The sequence below is a fragment of the Phoenix dactylifera genome, chromosome 5 (genome assembly GCF_051530095.1).
Source record: "Phoenix dactylifera cultivar Ajwa chromosome 5, Ajwa_hap1_PhDact_Kaust_v1.1, whole genome shotgun sequence".
Lineage (NCBI taxonomy): Eukaryota > Viridiplantae > Streptophyta > Magnoliopsida > Arecales > Arecaceae > Phoenix > Phoenix dactylifera.
The window spans coordinates 37,724,819-37,746,027 of NC_143194.1; the positions used below are offsets into that span (position 1 = coordinate 37,724,819).

The 21,209-nt window shown below is 39.2% G+C and overlaps 1 long non-coding RNA gene across 3 annotated transcripts; it reads right to left on the bottom strand.

The window, feature by feature from the left end:
- Positions 1-329: 329 nt before the first annotated feature.
- On the bottom strand, positions 330-16,431 carry LOC113462904 (uncharacterized). 3 transcript variants are annotated; one of them, XR_015987569.2, is made up of 3 exons: positions 10,463-16,431; positions 2,757-10,355; positions 330-2,666 (listed from the first exon to the last, which is right to left on the bottom strand). It is a non-coding gene; the product is annotated as an uncharacterized LOC113462904 (long non-coding RNA). The 3 variants fall into 3 exon arrangements; XR_015987570.2 differs by having other exon boundaries at positions 330-5,535; positions 6,347-10,355; positions 10,463-16,420; XR_015987571.2 differs by having other exon boundaries at positions 334-2,927; positions 6,347-10,355; positions 10,463-16,420.
- Positions 16,432-21,209: the final 4,778 nt, after the last annotated feature.

Sequence of the window (21,209 nt, forward strand, 5' to 3'; positions counted from 1 at the left end):
AATGTCATCATGGTGGCCTTGGTGTCCGTACTTGAGACGACTACAAAGCAGAAGGCTTCAAAAAACCCTAGCTTGCCACTCTGGACCAACCTCCAATTTGGAACACTATAGAAAACCTTGACTGTCTGGATGGCTCTTCTTAACCAGATTAATTTTATTTGATGACACCTTCAGCTACTTTTTTACTTGTCCCTCCAAATAAAAGTAGTATAGATGAGCATAATGAGAAGAATATAGATGAAAAGAGGAGGAATGACAGTTCAAAAGCAAAATAATATGTATAAGGAGGACCAACACACCGCCCCCCCCCCCCCCCCCCCCCCCCCCCCACCCAACAAAAAAAAAAAAAAAAAAACTCTCTTCCAAGTTGGTCTTCTGTTAGTATTTGTATTTTTTTGGTAAAAGGTAGGATTTGTACTTTTGAAGTTGCAGAATGACTTCATATTGCTTATTGTGACCCATGATTCATTCTGGGATTGCTATATGAAACATGAAAAATAACAATTTATGCATAAATCCCAATATATTTCAAGTACAATATGTAGGCCCGATTTCATCTCTCTATATATATAGTGACCTAGGAATCATCCCATGGTCACTTTGTAAAACGTAGAAAATAAAAATTTAAACACAGGTCCTAATATATTTCAAATATTACATAAATACCCAAGTTTCAAATTTCCATCTAGTGATCAAGGAACCATCCTGTGGTCACTTCATAAAACATGGGAAATAAAGATTTCCATATAGATTCTAATATGTCAAATATTAAATGAAGGCTCAAATTTCAAATTTCCACCATTTTGGGTCACCATACGAATCATGGAAAATAAAACTTACACTAAAGCCCAACTTTTACATTTTCATATTGTGACCCAGAATGGGAAATAAAATCTTGCACATAGATTGCAATATATTTCAAATATTATACAAATACCAAAATTTCTATTTTCATATAATAACCCAAGAACCATTCTTGGTCACTATATGAAATATGGAAAATAAAAACTTTACACATGTCCCTATATATTTCAAATATTATATAGGCCCAAGTTTCAAAATTCATCACTATATGAAACATGAGAAATAAAAATTGCAGTTACGAACCAAAATTTGCATTTGCATATAATGCTTAGTGGTATGGTTGAACTGAGCTTGGGCCTGACCGAGCTTGATTCAAAATTAATTTCGAGCTTGAACTCTAAGATAAAAGCTCGGTCTTTTTACCATTATTTGAAGCTTAATTTTGAATAAAGAGGTTTACAAACAAAGGAGCCAACTTCCACTCTAGCTCGATTACCCTAGCCTCCTGCATCTAGTCATTCCCCACTCTCCAAATTTTACAACTCTACTAACAGGTTGCGTAGCATACATCGAGAGCATCTAAGGTCTTCAAGACATGAACGCAATGATAGTGCACATCAATTAGCCTAAAGCATGAGAGGCCAAAACATCTGTATCCTAAATGATTTCATAACATATTAAGCAACCATAGGTCCATAGCATTAGAACAACCACTATAATGGTATCAAATAGCCATTTGAAAAATCACTGCTAGTATGCTGTTACTCCTTTATGATGTCCACTTTTTGATCTTCTTAGTTTTCACTGCTGACGGGGGAATTTTATTTTTGCATTAATATTCTTAATTTTGGGGGTACTAATGAGAAAAAGAAATAGTGCAATATATATATATATTGGTTTTGACAAACAATAATTATCACATGTTATTTTTCTGTAGTAATGGCTAAAATGTTTTTATATGACAACTTTTATTTCCAAAAAAGGAAATCAATTGAAGGCTTGACAAGGCATCTAAAAACTTCTATTTTCCATCATAACAGTCAGACAAGTAAGAAGGGGAGCATTATCTAAACTTTTGGAAGTTGGAATTAAAATCTTAAATCATGTACTATTTACTTTGAATTTTCAACTTTAATATATTGGTTAGGACTTCTTCTTTCCTCAAAAAAGAAAGAAAAAAAAAATCAAGTAGCACAGAAGATCTCAAGTACCATGACTTTACAGTACAACTAGATGCACCTTAAATCAAAGCAACAAAACTAAATCATATATTTTGTAAGGTAGCAACTTCAATATGTCCTCAAAAATAACTGAGTTGGGTTTCTAGCTTCAAATTTTTCCAATAGTTATGATACTACAGGAGTTAGTTTCATCGGCTGTCCTATTACTATACCACATATCTACTTCCTCAAAACGACTGCCAAACAAGGTGCAAGTAATGTTGCTTGAAAAACAGTTGGCATAAGAAAGAATAGCAAATGCCCGATTCAGATCTATTTTTGACATAATTTGAAGAGAAGCATCTTGGATCTGAAGCGGACTCATAATTTTTAAATGATTAGTAAAGATAATATGCATACAAAATTTATGAGCTAGTAATGTCACAATTAATGATTGAATTAAAAACTTCACAAGTTTAAGTGCAAACAAGCTTTGTTTCCTTCTTAATTACCATCAGAATTAATCGTTGATAAATTAATTTGTACCTTGCTCTTTTCGAATTAATCAAACTTTACCATTTTCACTTATATCTAATACACCTGAAAGTTTCCTTCCATTAGTTCCACCATCCCCAGGTGCTGCTACTGTTGGATTTACAGAGCTTCCCATAAAATAAATCTATTACAATACACCTCCCTATCCTGGAGAAAATTTATCAACAGATAACTATATCAAGTTGGGAAGCAAAATGCCAGAATGGCCAAAATTTAAACTACTGAAAACTTTTTTACCTCTCGTATATCTTCCAATTCTTTACAAACTTTGAACCACTACCACCTCAGATCTTCCTGATCCCCTTCCCTCATCACTGTTTCTATCAAAGTCCTCCATTACACCACTGTCAAAGTCATTCCCTATCTGTCCAAGCCATCATCATTGTCATCAACATATGCCTTCACCATCTGCACACTATGTTAAAATAAATATTTGCCTCCATATTGGAAAGTAGGTACCAGCACTGCATCATTCCCACAGAAAGAACGGAAATTGTAATGGAACTAAAACAAGATAATCAGAATAAAAATAAAAAATAAAAAAACAACCAAATATGGCTCAAAGTACTGTAATTGGAACCAGAGTGCATCAAGAGCCTCTTCTCCTTCACCCAGGGGCGGCCCAATGCATTTGGGGGCCTAAGGCGAACTTACTAAGAAAAGCTTTTTTTATTGAAAAATGATGAAAAAAATTTAATAAGTACAAAATACTTTAAAAATTTATTTAAAAATAATTCGTCTAGCTTTTTGAGATGCAAAATTACTAATCAAACTTTTGTACTCAAAATTCATTAAAATACTATTTTCAATTATTGTCACTTGAGGTTGTCGCCTGATATAAAATTATTGAAAAAAATTAAGAACGGAAGATTGCACTTTTCAATTTTAGGCAACTTTATTATAACTTTTGAATGATAAAACAGAAATTGTGAGAGAGGAAAAGGAAAAATAATAAAAACACCAACTAGAGTAAGAAAAAGGAATAACTTAACCATTAAGCTCATGAGTGCCAGCCAAAACTAAACATTTTTATTATATTGTGCATACCATTGTCACTGAGGTTTCATTCTTTGACTTTAATTCAATAACTTAACGGTAGAATTTTATTTGTACTAGCTATGCATTTCCACATGCTATCATCTATCAATACTATCATGGGAAAGCCCACGTCCACAAAAAAAAATAAGACATCACCTTTCAGCTAATTAAGAATGGAGTTCCATATGGGGTTCATTGCTAGGGCTCAAGAATGGATGAAAAAAGGATTCAGCAAGCCGCAATAGCTCTAACTTTGGGGGCTTATGAAGTGCTATAAAATAGCATAAGCTTTGCAATACATTTATCTGGCTATTATAATTTTATTTTCTTTTGAAGATCTTTCCATTTTCTTGCCAGTGTCATTATAAGAGTGTCATTTTCTGAAATAATGAAAATTCCTACTGCACGGTTATACAATAGTCATATAATGATTGCTATGAATTGAAATCCTAGAGAAATTGTAAAGGTATTATGATGATATTTATGTATCTTAGAGATTATAATCATATGAAACAGAGGTTAGTACTTCATATCTTTAGAAACCAGACTATTTATTTTTCTGGAAAAAAAAAATTAGGCTGTTTAAATACTAGCTAAAGAGTCAGAGAGTTTTAACATAAGTCATGAAAAGTTGAGATCAAATTCACAAAGATCCACTGGATGTACTACTTTCGGACTAAAGAATCCTCAATATTAATTTTCATTCCATAAGAAGTATATAGGTAGGTCAAACAAAGATAGAAACTATCGGACCTGATTTAAAGACAACTCATTTTTGCCATGCTATAACTTGGACAACCTATGCAAGTCCCATTTTTGTTGCAATCAGAGGGAGTCTCTGTTTTATGAGAAACAGAGGGTGGAGAAGAAAATGACGTTTAATTCTACCCACAGCCCACAGGCAACCGACTAAGCCCTTAACAACAGCAGCAGCAAGCCAGCAACAACAACAAATACCTACAGGGAACCTGGCCCTCAACAGATTAAAAAAATAAATCCCAACCCATATTGTTTGCTATGTGGGGAAGCTCTCATTAACAGAGCATTTCATGCCCCACATCAAAGCCATTCAGTTTTCTCCGCGGCAAGCCCCATCAAGATTCAAACCCCACAACAAAGTCCCATCAAACTCGAATAAAAATGGGGAAATGGCGCTTCAACAACCACAGTCCCTAAATTCCAGATCGACTGAAAGAGGAATAACCGTGCTGCCCTGCTAGGATTTGGGAACTGGAAAGTGGGAATTGGGACCAAGGAGGCAAGGAGACGTCAAGGACAAGGGGAATAGCCCGTAGCCGCATGCCATAGGTGATAGGTTTACGGCTTACCAGCTTTACAGCCATGGCGATGGGATTGGGACAAGCTACAGTTGACAGCTATTTCTCAGCAATGCGGGGCCTTTCTTCGGGCCGAGGCCTTAGGCGACCGCCTCAGTCGCCTAACGGTCGGGCCGGCCCTGCCTTCACCACCTACTCATTTGAAGTTTCCAACACTACCAACATCACAATACGAGTACCAGCCAAGAATAAGAACAAGTAAGCCAAGAATAAGAACAAGTAGACCAAGATTGTTAACCTAGACAGTAGAACTTCCAACAATCCATCAAATGCCTGCTGGAACAATGATTCAATAGTTTCCACCAAGAATGCAAATAAACAGAAGTGAGACAAGAAACAAAACCTTCAAGGTGTTAATCTCAATCAAAACCCAAGCTAGGCAAACAAACAGACACAGAGGAAGGAGGAGAAAGAAAGAGGAGAGACAAGAAAGGGGCAGAGAGGGGAGTACAGTCATTTGATTGAAACCCATGCTTGGTGAAATACTGTAGAGCACCAGGATCTATCATAGACTTCTGCTAGGTGTACCTCCCAATCACCACCCAGTGTAAGCCTTCTTTCTTCTTCCCCTTCCTCCTCCCTCCCCCCTCCTCTCTCTCTCCTGCTTTCTCTCTCACTGTTGCTTACATCCCTTTAACAACCTGAGAATTTTATACAAAATTTAAGACATAATAACACTTTAATAAGAGTTAACACAACGCAACATATAATAAAGTATAATCACAAGTAGAACATAGACTTCATATCCATTAACAACCTAAGAAATTTATATAAAAATTAAGATATTAAAGTATAATAACAGTTAATATGAGACAGCTCCAACTGTTAAGTTAGCAAATATATTTCAACAGCATCTGACTAATATCTGTCAGTCCTCATCTCAATTCTTTACAGACTAGGTTATTAAGATTGTATCACATTGAGCAGTATCTATCTATCTATATATCTGTAAGTTTATTTTCTGTATACATGCATGTACATTTCAAACTAAACTACATAGTGATAGATGCTGGTATTGCAAATGTCTATATCACAACTCCCATAGACACTAAAATTTTCAACAGGCAAATTTTCCTCAATGCATAGCGTTAAACCCTTCAAACATGTCAACTTAATGCTGAAATGAAGTCCAGAAGCAATTATTACTGCTTCATTCTTCAAATCCAAAGCAAAACGCAGTTCCTAACTTCCAAAAATTGTAAAACAATGATAATGTCAAACATATGCTGGTATTGCAATGTCCGCATCACAACTCCATAGTCGGTAAAATTTTTCAGCAGGAAAATTTTCCTCAATACATAGTGTTTAACACTTCAAACGTGTCAACTTTCTTGCTGAAATGAAGTCAGAAGCATTTAGTAATGCTTCATTCTTCAAATCCAAGGCAAAAATACATAATGCAGGTCCTAACAGCCAAATATTATAAAATAATGACAAGGTGAAACAATTCACCTTTCCTTTTTACAATATTGTACAGAAGCATAATTCGGAGACCAGACCACTAATCCCATTCCATTGGATAATTTCCCAATCTGACGAGCCATGAGGGTCTTGCCAGTCTCTGAAGGTCCATAAAGCAACATCCCCCTGACATGCTTAATTTCCAGCCTGCAGAATATAATAACAAAGGTTTAAAGTATAAGAGAGAGTATATTGCATCAAGAGGGGACAGTAGAACTTTTCTGAAGTTCTTCACCTTACTGTTTGATGCAGCTAATTTAGTGTCAGGGCTGGAGATAAGATAGTTGTATGCTAACGTAGGGTGGGAAGAAGAGGTGCGAAGACACAAATAAAATAGAATTTAATTCCTAGGGTGGGAAGAAGAGGTGTGACACAAAATAGAACTGAAGAAGAGGTGTGAAGACACAAATAAAATAGAATCTAATTCCTAGGGTGGGAAGAAGAGGTGTAACACAAAATAGAACTTTAATTCCCGAGTTCAAAGAAGCTTAAATTACAAAATACATATCCATGCTACAATTTCTCTTTCCAGACCTTCAGAATACTCATGATCTTCTACCATAGCCTGGTTGACTATAAAAATATAGTTTGTTCCATGAAGTTCAATTAAAACATCACCTGCACTGTTGTCATATCCTGAATACAATAATTCAGTTGCAGATATTTAAGAAAAAACAAACACTTGGTCATACAGACCACATTCTAGTAAGTTGTACATACTGCTTGGTGGGTACGTATAATCTGATCTAAAGTTTGTAGTAGCGGTGCATAAAATACCATAATGGTACCAAACTGATACTCAATACATAAGGGCATACCAAGTGTCGGTATGCTGAACCAACCAGCACCAACACTATACCAACATGACACCGATAGAGGATCCAGTACTGATATTGCAAACCCTGATCTGATCAAATCTTAGACAGAGGGTGGAGGGCAGGGGAATAGGCTACAAGATATCATTTGCTCATACTTAAGATTATAAGCGCTTTGCACACTTTCCTTTTCAGCAGTGTCCTGGAAAATGCACAGACATAATTTGGTCCACAACAAGCACAGGTACTTGCATTCTGGAATATGCAAGCTCCTGATATGTATCAAATCAAGGGCTCCCAGACATCCTGAAAGGAAACATGGAATATTTCAAATTCTTTTCCTTGAAAGAAGATCTAGCATATCTTACATGTGTGCCATTTGGACTTATCCTTGAGAAAGAAGATGGTTGTCTTAGATGACCCAATGCCCACAACTATATCTTTAGTGCACATTGGTTGTAGCCAAGGTTTGCCGAACCAGGCCGAACCACCCAGTTCAAGCAGTACCGAATCGACCCGGTGCGAACCGGATCGGTTCGTCATTCATATTCGGTTCCAGCCCCTACCGGCCGGAACCGGCCAATTCGGTGCCGACTCGGTGCAAACCAACTGGTTCAATGCCGACTCGGAGCGAACCAGCTGGTTTGATGCCGAGTCAACCCGGTTTCGAACCAGGTTGGGTATTGGCCACCTGCCACTGCCCTACCGATTCGGTCCGGGCCTGAAACAGTACCGAACCGTACTGGGCGCCGACTGATACCGGTTCGGCGGACCTTGGTTGTAGCATATATCTTTAGAGCTTGCAGAAAGAAATTTTGGTCAATAGGATCTCTTTGCAAGTGATTGTGCTAGCACAACATATAAGCTAGATTTCTAAGAACATAACTTGGTTGTATGCTTTTTCCACTACGAGCCAGCAATGGTACATCTAGTGCAACAGCTTGACAAGGAGGTCAGGTGAATCTTACTTGGTCAAAGGATCTCTCTTGAAGTTGTTAAGCAAGAATAACAGTGTCTAACTACAAAGCAGATAGAATTTTTATCCCATCATTTAGCACTTCAAGATCTCAAAAAAGTCAGCCATCCATTACAATTAAGACAGAACGTGCAAAGCAAAGAACATAACGTAACAAAAAGGTATCTTTTAACAAAAGAGTATCTTTTAATGGAATTTAACAGAAAAGAATTAGGAAGCAAAAAAATGAGAAATGCATATCTGTTCATTTCAATTAGTCTTCCCCCTACAAGATTCCAACTCCAATGATAAAATGATAACTTGACCTTCTATTGTCCAACAACAACAACAACAACGATGATAATGATAGCGACGGGCCAAGAGGTGTTGTTAAAATGTCAAAAAAAATGGCATTTGTTAGTGAGCTCCTTTTGCAAAGACTAGGAACAGGGTATCGTTGTCATCGTTGTTCTTGTTCGAATTGTTATTTCTTTTCTCTTCCAGCTATAAAGCAGCAGTAGAAGTAATCCTTTTCGTCTCTCTATTTCTTAACGTTAGCTCCTGTACTAGACAGGGTTCACGTTTCTCCAAAAAAGAAAAAAATAAGTCATAGAATATGTGACAGAGATCATTAAGATCAGAAATATTGTCCCAGCCTATTTTTTGAAAAATAAAAATAGAAAAACCATGTCATGTGTTCTCCTAGAAAAAACATAATCAATATGCTTATCTTTATTCTGAGATAAGCTTTATGTATCCATAGTGCTAACTTTCCACAAAAGGATGCATCCATCATGGTATGTGCTTTCCAAAATCCCTTCGGACAGCATAGGTTATCTTACACCATTCTTAATTCTTTTGCAACCATTCAACAAATATCAACCAACTTCTCCTTAAAGGGTGTCCTGAAATTTCTGTTGCACATGCCCTTCGTGTGAGTATGTTCGAGATGATTTCATCCTCACTAACACATATACCCTTACTGTACTACGCATATCATCTCTAAAATTTCCCACATCTCACCTCAGCACTGCTATAATTATTTCATTCATCTTATGTGCCCTGATGCTAAATAGAAAAGCAATCATAACAAGGTTATATCCATGCTGTCAAATTTGTGGCCTATTTTTACTTAATAACTGCTATTATTTCATTCAAAAATCACTTTTTGGTTCAACTTTTCTGCACCTTAACATATGAAGCCTGCCAATAAAATCTCATATGGCCTCAACCAATTTTATACATATATAAAAATATGGATGGATAAAGATGCAGATGCTTCAAACTACTCCAAAAGAAACCCAAAACAAAATAGGGTTAAACAATTGATTCAATTAATATCAGTTACTATTCCTCATGAGTCATAAGTCCTTACCAAGTTCATGATGAAGAATTCTATCAATTAGGGAAAAAAAGAAAGAAACCACAGAATTGTTATCCCATTCAAGTCTTCCAGAAATAAAAATATAGAATACCTAAACAGAATAGTAAAACAGTGCAACATCAAAGCCTTAAGAAATCTATCAAGCATGAATAAGAAAGAAAAGAAAGGAAAGGAAGGAAGAAATTGAACATAAAAATTCCATCTGAGTGTTCCGACTTCTTGCATGTGAAATGAGCCCATAAACATTGAAATCATTTAATACATCAGTAAAACAGAATAAGATCAAATCTTTCACAAGAAATAAAAGATTCAAACATGGAAATTGGAAAGAAACGCTACAAATAGAGAAAGAAACCCGCAATGCAATAATTCTGTCCAGGCATTCAAACACAGAAATCAGCAAATACATCAGTAAACAAGCACAAAGATATTTCATAAGAAACAAGAAATCTATTGAGCATGGAAAAGAAGTAAAAAGTAGCAATATAATATTTCCATGCAAACCTTCCATCATAGTGAATTACTGTTTAGTAGAACAATACAAGATCAAATCTTTCATAAGAAAAAAAAGAAAGAGGAACTATGAGAGCACCCATCAATGTGAGAATGTGGCCATTGGTTGAGAACCTCCAAAGCGCATCAAAAGAGCAGGAGCAGCAGTTGCTGAGGCTAAGATCCTGGCTGGGCCAAAATCACCAGCAAAATTTCACATCTAGCTGTAGAAGTTCACATGGAAATTTCTAAAAAGAGTGTTGCATAGGATCTCTCTGAATGCTTTAGATCACAAGCATTTTCTTCATGAAAATCACCAGCAAACATAACTGATACAGATACATCACCACAGATCTATCATGCAGCAACGCAAGAAAGTTAGCACAATCATATCACGAAATTACAACCACGAAAAAGGGAAAATTTTCTATAGTCAAACTAACAACAGAACTAAAGTTTACCTGCCCATCAGGAAGGCTAGAGCCATTGATGATTCTTGTTTGTTGCTTCCTCTCGTTGCAGACCTCACCTCATCAAGACATGAAAGATTAAAAAACAAGAGGCAACAAAAAGGTGAGGTATTATGATGAGTTCAGATTGAAAAACTGTCAGTTAACACCAAATCCACTACTTTCAAATTTAGTAAGAGAGAGATAAGGGCACATTTCCACCAAAAAATTTCCTTCCATTTATTTCTCTATCTCCGTATGCTCCACTTGTTGGGTTTACAGAGCTCCTTCTGACTGATATAACCCTACTTGGTTAAAAAATTTCTTTTATATTTGTTGAAGATACCAAAACTGCAGTATATTCCTCAAAGCAAACTGGAAACCACAATGGAAATAATATGAAAATAAAATGAAAAATAAGAAGCCAAGAAGAGGTAGATGACCTAAACCCGCATTGCTTCAAGATCGTCTTTCTCCCCTTTTTCTTTCCTTCTTTTCTTTCTTTTTCTTCTACCTTTCTTTCTTTCCTTCTTTTCTTTCTTTTTCTTCTACCTTTCTTTCTTTCCTTTCATTTTTCTTTCTTTTTTTAATCACTTTTTTTCTTTCTTTCTTCCTTTTCCTTCTTCTTTCTCTTTCCTTCCTTTCTTTTTCTTCTCCCATCCTCTCTTTCTTTCATTTTTCTTCTTCTTCTTTCCTTTCACTTTTTCCTTTTCTCCATCTTTCCTTCATTTCTTTTTTTCCTCTTTCTTCTTCTCTCCCCACGTGGTTGGGTTTCGGAGTCCCGACCCCATCCCAATCCTATTTTCTAACAAAAACAGGACAGATCAGCCGGGATGCCCCTCCATCCCACCACGATGTAAAACATTGTTCAAGAGCACAAATCAAGAAATAGAAGTAAACCAAGAATCAGAACCCTCCTATAGTCAGCCAAAGCACTAGCAGGAACAAGAATCTGATAATAAACATTGTGATAGAATTGACAAAATAATGAAAATAAGTGACAAAGTAAGAAAAAAGAACCAAGTTTGCTTCAAGGATCCATGAAGTAAACCAGCACTGTGCTTCAAGATCCTCTCTTCCTTCACCATCTATTTGTCTAAAGGTACAACACTGCTCCCATTAAGTTAGGAATACGAATCAAGAAATATCATTTGAATAAAGAATCAAAACCCTCCAATAATAGATCATTAGGACTAAAGAATTGACTCTATTAACAAAAATCAGTTAATAGTCCTCGTAAGTTATAAGTCAATACTAAGTTCCGTTCTGAAAAGTTCTACCGCTCAGGAAGGAAAGAAAGAAACAATAATTCCCTTCAAGCATTTGAATATTAAAATCACTAAACATATAACACAATATTGAATTCTTCACAGAAAAGAAGAAATCTATCTTGCATGGAAGGAAGGAAAGAAAGAAAAGAGAGGACAAGTTCTACCGCTCAGGAAGGAAAGAAAGAAAGAAACAATAATTCCCTTCAAGCATTTGAATATTAAAATCACTAAACATAAAACACAATATTGAATCCTTCACATAAAAGAAGAAATCTATCTAGTGTGGAAAGAAAGAAAGAAAGGAGAGGGAAAGCCTACACTAGGACAATCCTATCCAACCATTGCAGTGTTGAAATCACTAAATAAATCAGTAAAATAGCAAAAGACAAACCTTTCACTATAAATGAGAAATCTATTAAGCAAAGAAAAGAAAGAAATCATGATACAATAATTCATTGGAGCCTCCCAACAATAAAATCAATGAATATATTAGTAAAATAGTACAAGATAAAACATTTACAAGGAAAAAAAGACTTATCAAGTGCAAAGAACAAAGAACAAAAAAGAGAGAAAGAAACCAGAATAGTGCAATCCAAGCATTCCAACATTTTGCGTACAAATACCAAAATAGTGCAATCTAAGCAATCCAACATTTTGTGTACAAAAAATTGAAATCACTGCATCCATCAAACTGAATCCATCAGAAGAACTAAGAAAAAACCATCAAGCACAGACAAGTAAGCTAGGAAGAGAGAAAGAAACTGCAATGCAATAATTTTACTCAGGCATTCCCACATTGAAATCGGCAAATACATCAGTAAAACAGCATGGTAGAAAGAGAGAAAGAAACTGCAATGCCATAATTTTACTCAGGCTTCCCACATTGAAATCAGAACGAAATAGCCATAAGACAATTCCATGCAGTCTTCAGGCGGAGTGAATTATTGAGTAGAACAACACAAGTTTGCATCTTTCACAAGAAAAAAGAAAGTTAGGTTTCAGCATTCTTCATTAGGCACAGGATAATAAAGGACTGCCCACCATCGTGAATCAAGAACCTCCGACGCTCAAAGATGGAGCAGTAGGAGCAGTTGGTGAGGCCGTGTTTGGCTGGGCCAAAGTCATCAGCAAAGTTTCAAATCTAGCAGTAAAGTTCACATCAATATTTCCAAAAGAACTGCCAATGCGAGAAATCTTACAATTCCTTACATCGCAAGCAATATTTCCATGAAAATCAACAAGAAATATCATAGGGAAATATCCATAATAGAACAACACAATAAAATTATAACAGTTATACTGCACATTCAGAAATATTTTTTTTACGTTGCTTACTGTAGTTGAAGGTCAAGACATGAAAAGAGTATGAGGAACTGAAAAAATGAGGTATTATCAGAATTTCATATTTAAAACCAAGTCCAACGACATCAAAATCTACTATCTCTATTTTTTATTAAAAAGACCAAAATAGTCTGCCGCTTCTTCAGAACGAAATTTTCCTTCTATTAATTTCACCATCTCTGCAAGCTGCAATTGTTGGGTTTTCAGAGGTCCCTCGAACAGAGATAACCTACTTGTTTATAGATCTTCTCCATATTTGGTTAAAAGATACCAACTGCGCATCATAATCCAACAAGCAGAGTGGAAATTACAATTGACATGAGATGAGGTAAAATAATGAACATGCTTCAAGGTATCATGACGTAGAGCAGCACTGCTTCAAGATCCTGTCTTTCTTCACCATCTACTCATTTAAAGGCACCAGCACTGAGCCCATTACATCATGATGACCTCCCATTCAGTTACCATCAAGAGTACAAATGAAGAAATAGAAATAGTAAACGAAGAATCAGAACCCTCCAACGGTCAGTCAAAACAATAGCTTGAACAAGAATCCGACAATAAAAATTTAGATGGAATTGAAATGAAAATAGTAAAAATAAAAATAATAAAGCAAAAAAAAAGGAACCAAATATGATTCAAGGTACTGTAAACTGCATCAATATTCATCATCTACTTGTTCAAAGGTACCAACACCGTGCCCACCGCATAAGGAGTATAGATCAAGAAACAGAGGAGGTAAACCAAGAATCAGAATCCTCCGGAAGTTGGTCAAAACCCTAACTACTAGAAAAAACAAACAAAAAACTAACTGAAATCTCTGCTGCACACACTCTTCATATTAGCATGTTTGAGATGATCTCATGCTCAGTTAACACATACCTTATACTATTATCATACTATTTTCAGCATCTCTAAAGTTTGCTACATCACCACCTCAGCATTTTTATCTTCCTATCTAACGTGCTCTGATGCTAAACAATCATAATAATGCATCTCCATGCTGCCAAATTTGCAGGAAACAGTATTTTTTTCATATATTTCAATAATCACTATATAGTTCTACCTTTTACGCCTTAACATCCAAAATGTTCCTATATAAACTCATATTCCACCTTTACCAATATTTAATACATAAATAGATAGATGGGGATCTAGATATATATGTTTTTAATTAGTCCCAAAAAACCCAAAAACAAGATACGGATAAACAATTGCTTCGATTAAAAACCTAATGCATTCCTCATAAGTTCAATTCTTAAAAATTTTATCAATCAGGAAAGAAAGAAAGAAACCGCAAAACAATTATCTTGTTCAAGCTTTCCAGCATCAAAATTGCTAAACGCAACAGTAAAATAGCACGAGATTGAATTCTTTAAAAGAAAGATAAAACCTATCGAACATGGAAAAGACAAAAAAGGGGAAACTCCACTAGAACAATTCTACTCAACCGACCTAATTCTGAGATCACCAAATAGATCAATAAAATAGCCAAAAACTGAATATTTTACAATTAATAAGAAATATATTGAACATAGAAAAGAAAGAAATCATGATGTAGTAATTCCACTCAAGCCTCCCAACATTAAAATCACAGAAAATATTAATAAAACAGAAAAGATTAAATCTTTACAAGAAATATGACATCTACCAAAGTGCAGAGAAAAGGAAAGAAACCAGAATATAAAATATCCATCTAAGTGTTCAAGCTTTTTTTTTATGTGTGAAATAAGCGCTCCAATATTGGATAACTGAACACATCTGTGGGACAGAACAAGGTCAAATCTTTTACAAGAAATAAAAACTTCATCAAGCACAGAAAAAAAAATCAGAGAAAAAAAAAACTGCAATGCGATAATTCTTCTCAGGCATTGCAACACTGAAGTTGCCAAATACATCAAGCATGATAAAAAGAGAGACAATTAAGTTGCGATATAAAAATTCCACGAAGGTCTTCCAGCAACGTGATTAGTAAAATAATATAAGACCGAATGTTTGACAAGAAAAAAGAAAGAGTACGAATTATGAAATAGGAGAAGTTAACCAACAATCAGAACCCTCCAACAGTCGGTCAAAACCCTATCTTGAGAAAGAATCCGATGATAAAAATTCGGATGGAATTGAGACGAAAATAATAATAAGAAAGGAAAAACAAGAACCAAATAGGGTTCAAGGCACCGTGATCTAAAGCATCACCACAGCACATCTACTTTCTTCACCATCTACCTGCGTTTAAGGATACCAAAACGGTACGTACGGATCAACGAAAAGAAAAGGAAAACCAATAATCACAGACCTCCAAGAGTCGGTAAAAACCCTAACTGAAACAAGAATCCGATATTTTCAACAACGAATGCGGAGAAACAAGAGTTCCTCCGGCATTTGATCGAAACCCTAACTAGACGAAGAAACAGATAAAGAGGAAGAAACAAATCAAAAAGAAAGGAGAGAAACGCGAGAGAGAGTGCGGAGAGATCGATTCCCAGGACTCTCGATGGAAACCCTACTTCTTCCGCTCGCTCGCTCGCTCTCTCTTCTTCCGCTCGCTCGCTGATAAACCGTCTGAACCGATGGCACGGGCTCCTATTTATAGAAGAAGGATGGCGGTGGGTCCTCTCTCTCTGCGATTGCGTGTCATGCCAGCTGGCACAATTCTGTTATGCTCTTTCGTAAACAAGCGCAGTTTAGATAGGAGGGGCGTGTTGGGCCAACTGTTTCCCAAGCTTCCTCCCGCGTCGTTCATCCTTCGCTTCTCGTCTTCTCTCTTCCCTAGCTTTTTCTTTTCTTTTTTTTTTATCTTTTTGCCTCTTTTCTCCTCTCTGCCCAACGAAGATGAAAGAAGAAGATGTTCGCTCTCTGGCATTTTTTTTCTCTTTTTTTTGCCTCTGTTTCTTTTTCTTCACTCTGTCCAACAAAGTGAAAGAAGATTAAGTTTGATTGAAGACACATCTCATGTAAGTTTCAGTATTGGGCATGCAAGAACTAATGTGCATCTCTTTTCAAAGGATAGATGGAAGAGGCTTCCTGCGCCCATCCACTTAACTGAGATAGTAAATTTAAAGTACTAGACTGCCAAGAGTTGTTACCTTAGTTGTGAACTCAATTGATTGGCAACCCTCTCTTAAGGGATTGTTCTTGGGTAGGTTTTGGATTGTTGAACAAATAAACTGTCTTCACTGCTCGTAAACAAGTTCATGCACACCATTAGAACAACAGCATAATAAGTTGCAGGATGTCACACACGGTAGATGCAGAGAGTGGATTAGGAAACAACATTCCTTTGCCCAGCTCCATTTGAGTTATGCATGCAAGCCAAACAATTCTCACATATATTGGATTTCAATACGTTAAGTCTCAATCCATGCTAACGTGAGACAATGTACGTAGCATATTACTGTTTGCAACATGTTGCAACTTGAATTGGTACCCATACCACAAGTTTGATTTTAATGCTTTACAAAATAATGCAATTCTGGTTTACCCAAAAACCACATTCGGAGTGATGACCAACGACTAAAATGGCGGCAGAATTCACAACCCAATTTCGTCTCATCTGCACCCTGGTTGGGGCATAATACCCCCATTCCTGAATAACTAGGAGTTTTTGTTTGCACCGTATCATCTCAACGGATAAAATAAAAGATTATGCATAAGGATACATGAAAGATTTCTTCTTTTTCTTGGTTCTGTTCAGCTACGTGTCTCTCATCCCTCAAGCGTCTTCCTCCAATAGGAGATTTGTTTGGGAAAATCCAACGGCCAGTTCCATTTGTTCTGGTGTAACTGCAAATAGCAGTCCTATATTTGCTACACCAGATGACTCATATCAGTCTAGTATGAATAAATTCAAAAAAATCAAAATACAATAAGTCACAAAGCATCCGAGACACCTCTTCGTCCATCCAAAAAACTCCCGAATAATTTGTAATAAAGGAGGCCACCCAGTCCGCAGCTCTATTGGCCTTTCTAAAGATTTGCTTCGCCCTGAAGACAGTGTCACTACTAGCCATACCCTAGATATCCGAAAAAAGGAGGTGGTGACCCTCAGTAATGCCAGAGCACTTCTGAAATCCAACCAATCATGGTGGCCGAGTCACCTTCAAGTATAATGGCCCTCGCTCGCAGCACAAGTCGAGCATGATAGGGGCCGGCCCAAACAGCTCTCAGCTCTGCCCTAAGGACTGACATATTAAAGATCCGACTCCCTCCGGTCGCCGCTACTCTAGAGTCCGGGCCCCTTATTACGAAGCCCGCACGACGTCTCCTACCACCGTCCAAAATAGATCCATCAAAGTTGACCTTGAGAAAACTCAAAGGTAGAGACTCCCAAGTGAAGTACACTATCTGAGACACTGCATGAGTAGAAGAGTCTTAGGTGCCCCGAGCTATTAAAGGCTCGCCAATGGACAAGCATCTGCAACCTACACTCGAGCTCTCTCCATGAATAGCCTAAGTGTCAAACTGCTCTTCCTAAACAACCAAGCATTCCTAGCCAACCAAATATGGTAAGCAACATAAATCGCCCTAATAGCCAAGTACCGAGTATGAGGCATACTAGCCCACCTTTTGAGAGCCTGGGTAAAGGAACTAGATTGGCGAAGTGTATCAGGCTAGATGTCAGATAGCCTCCACACCCTCACAGCTCGATCACACTAGAATAACACATGATCCATATAATCCTCCGCCTCACACCCAGGGCAGATCGGCAGAATACTTAGTCCTCGCCTGCTTAGGACAGCCCCTATTGGTAGGCGTCCCTAAGTCACCTTCCACAAGAATAATACAACCCTCGCATGAAGATCAAACCTCTAGATCTAAGCACAATCAAGCCTCGGACTTTGCTCACTCTAGAACAAGTCGTAGATATTCCTGACATCAATCCTCGGACTGCCAAAAGTACTCCGACCCTCACATCCAGGACATCCCATCCAAAAACTGCCAAAGAATGCACTCTCTCTGCAAGGTGGTCTCCAAATAGATGATCGGTCCATCTAGAGTCCCACCTAGTCTCATCTGAGCGGAGGAGGTCGCAAATCCGCAAACCACTCACGGCCTCAATGTGGATCATAGTCGACCATAGTCTCACTGGGAGGGTGACCATCTAGGGGTCCTCCACAAGATCCACACTATGCTCGTCGCTGATCAGCCACCTAATGTTGGCCAAGATAGCATCGCGGCATGCCTTGCGACTAGTACCTCTCTACTCCTGAGCGGAGACAGAACACCCAACCCCCCTCCCAAGTTGGCTGGAAAACGACACCCCACGTAAGCAGATGCACCCTGTGTCTGATGCCATAAGAGCCTCACAAAAATCTTCGAAGCATCTGCTCGATCCTCAGCAGCACCGACTTCGGAACAACCGTGTTGAACATGAGGTAGATCGGCATGGAGCTAAGGACCAATCTCACAAGGGTCAGCATGCCCATCATAGATAGCGAAGCTGCTTTCCAACCCTCCAGTCGCTCTTGAATATGCTGCACCATACCTAGGCACTCTGTCGCTCGAAGTCTCCTTCCGATAATGGGTACCCCCAAGTAACTCTACGGCCTCTCGTGCTCCCTCATACTAAGAAGTTCTCTGACAGTCTGCCCGACCCTCAGCTTGGTCTTTCGACTAAAGCAAATAGTAGACTTGAGCAAATTTACCTTCTAGCCGGAGGTGAGGTCGCGCAGTAGTCCTCCAAAATGCATCTAAGAACTGTCACTTCCCTAGTCCTTGCCCTGGCCATGAGGAGACAGTCGTTTACAAAAAGTAGGTGGGAGATCGGATGGGCCTAGAGGCAGGCTCATTGGCGTCCATCGCCCATTCCTGGCATGCTGCCTGCAAAGCACGAGACAACACGTCAACACAAATAATAAACAGGTAAGAGGACATGGGACAACATTGCTGCAGCTTGATAGTGAAATAGAAAAAAAAGAGTTGGCATGTTGTTGATCAAGATGGAAAAGGACGGCATCCACACGCAGCCTAGAATCCAACCGATAATGGAAATCGAAGCTCTCCAAGGCATACCAGAGGATATCCCATTTGACTCTATCGTAGGCTCTCTCTATGTCGAGCTTTACTGCCATGAAGCTCTGCCGACACGGGGCCTGCTGTAAATCCCAGATCATCTCCTGGGCTAACATAACATTACAGTGATGTTCTGGCCCCCCATAAAAGCACCCTACTCCTGGCTGATAAGACGAGGCAGCAGTGGCATCATCTTGCCCACCATGATCTTCACCACTATTTTGTACAGGATAGTGCAAAGACTAATCGGTCTTAAATAGCTAGGCTGTGTTGCATCCTGGCGTTTTGGGATCAAGGTAATGTAAGTAGCCTTCCAAGCATCCGACATTAAGGTCATGCTGAAAAACAGCTGGACAGCTCTATCACCTCCCTTATAATAATGTTCCAGTATCTCCTGAAGAAGAATGAGGTAAAACTGTCGGGCCTCGGGGCCTTGTCCTCTGCCAAGGCCCAGATCACCCCCCGCACCTCGTCCTCCGAGACTGGCTCAATAAGACCATCGCTCTCCACCATCTCAACTCCAACATCTGGGGAAGAAAAGTTGTAGGCCATATCCCAAATGCTGCCCTGTGTCCATCTGGACCTGAAGAACTCAAACAACACCTGTCGAACCCTACTTTCCTCCTCCACACTTTGTCGAGCTTCATCTTTCAAAGACCGGACCAGGTTCCTCTGCCTCTTAATGATAGTAGATTAGTAGAAGAATCGGGTGTTCCTGTCTCATTCCCTGATCCACTAGACTCTAAATTTCTGTTGCCAGAAAACCTGTTATTTTCGCAAGAGTGAGTAATGAGTAGCTAGCTTCTATCGGAGATCAGCTAGCTCCACCTCTGTTAGGGCGACACTACTCTCCTCCCTCCACCACCTCCTGATTCCATCTTCACGGCCTCCATTTGGTGAGCTCCAATTTTCAAGCGACCCTCCGCATAGCATACCCTCACACCAGAGCCCTCCTTGCCTCCTGGACGATGTTCCAGGACTGAGGATACGACAACCACAACTTCTCGAACTAGAACAGGTTGTGATAACTAATGCTGGAGACAGTGTTGATCAGAATAGGGCAGTCATTCGATGCAATCCGAGGAAGGTGACGACCTGATAAGTGGGAAAAGACTAAGATGGAATAGTCTGGACAAGGTCTTTCTTTCCATGAATTGGCGGAGAATTTGTAACAGAATTAGCTCGTCCGGCCCTGTTTGGGGGAGCTTTTGGAGAGCCAAAAAGCACTTTCTGGCCCTCCAAAAGTACTTTTAGGTAAAAAAGTGTGTTTGGTAAAATTTCCAAGAAGCTGTTTCAGCTTTTGCGGAAAGCTGAAAACAGCTTTTTAGCAGAAGCTCAATTTTGGAGCTTTCCGAAAACGCTGTTTTCAGCTTTGTCGGAAAGCTGTATTTTTGACCAAAATACCCCCATTTAAAAGTTTCTTTTTCCTTCCAAAAATCTCAATCCCACCGCCTCTTTCTCTCTCACCATCCCCCCCTCTCTCTCTCCCTCTCTATCTCCTTCTCCTCAATGCCGCCGGCCCTCCCCTTTTCTTTTTTTTTTTTTGGGAGGCAGCCACCACACCGGCCACCCGTGGCCGCACCCCCCAGCCCCACCCGAGCCCCCCGCCACTGCGACCCACCACACAGCAAAAAAAAAAAAAGGAAGGGGAGGAAGGGGCCGCCATGGCCGCTGCCTCCCCGGCCGGCCCGCCGTCTCGGCCCCCTCCCGAGGCCCCCCCTCCCGAGCCCCCCTCCCCCCACGGTCGTCGGGGCCCGCCGTCCCGGCCCCCTCCCGAGCCCCCCCTCCCCCGCGGTCGCCGCGGCACGCCGTCCCGACCCCCTCCCGAGCCCCCCTCCCCCCGCAGTCGTCGGGGCCTGCCGTCCCGGCCCCCTCCCGAGCCCCCCCTCCCCCCGCGGCCGTCGGGGCCCGCTGTCCCGGCCCCCTCCCGAGCGCCCCTCCTCCCGCGGCCGCCGCGGCCCGGCCCCCCTTCCGGCGCCGCCGGCTTCGCGGGAGAAGAAGAAAGGAGAAGAAGGAAAGAGAGGAAGGAAGGAGAAGAAGAGAAGAAAAAAGAAAAGAAAAAAAAAGAAGAAAAGAAAAGAAAAAAAAGAGAAGAAAAAAAAGAAAAGGAAAGAAAAAGAAAAAAAAGAAAAATA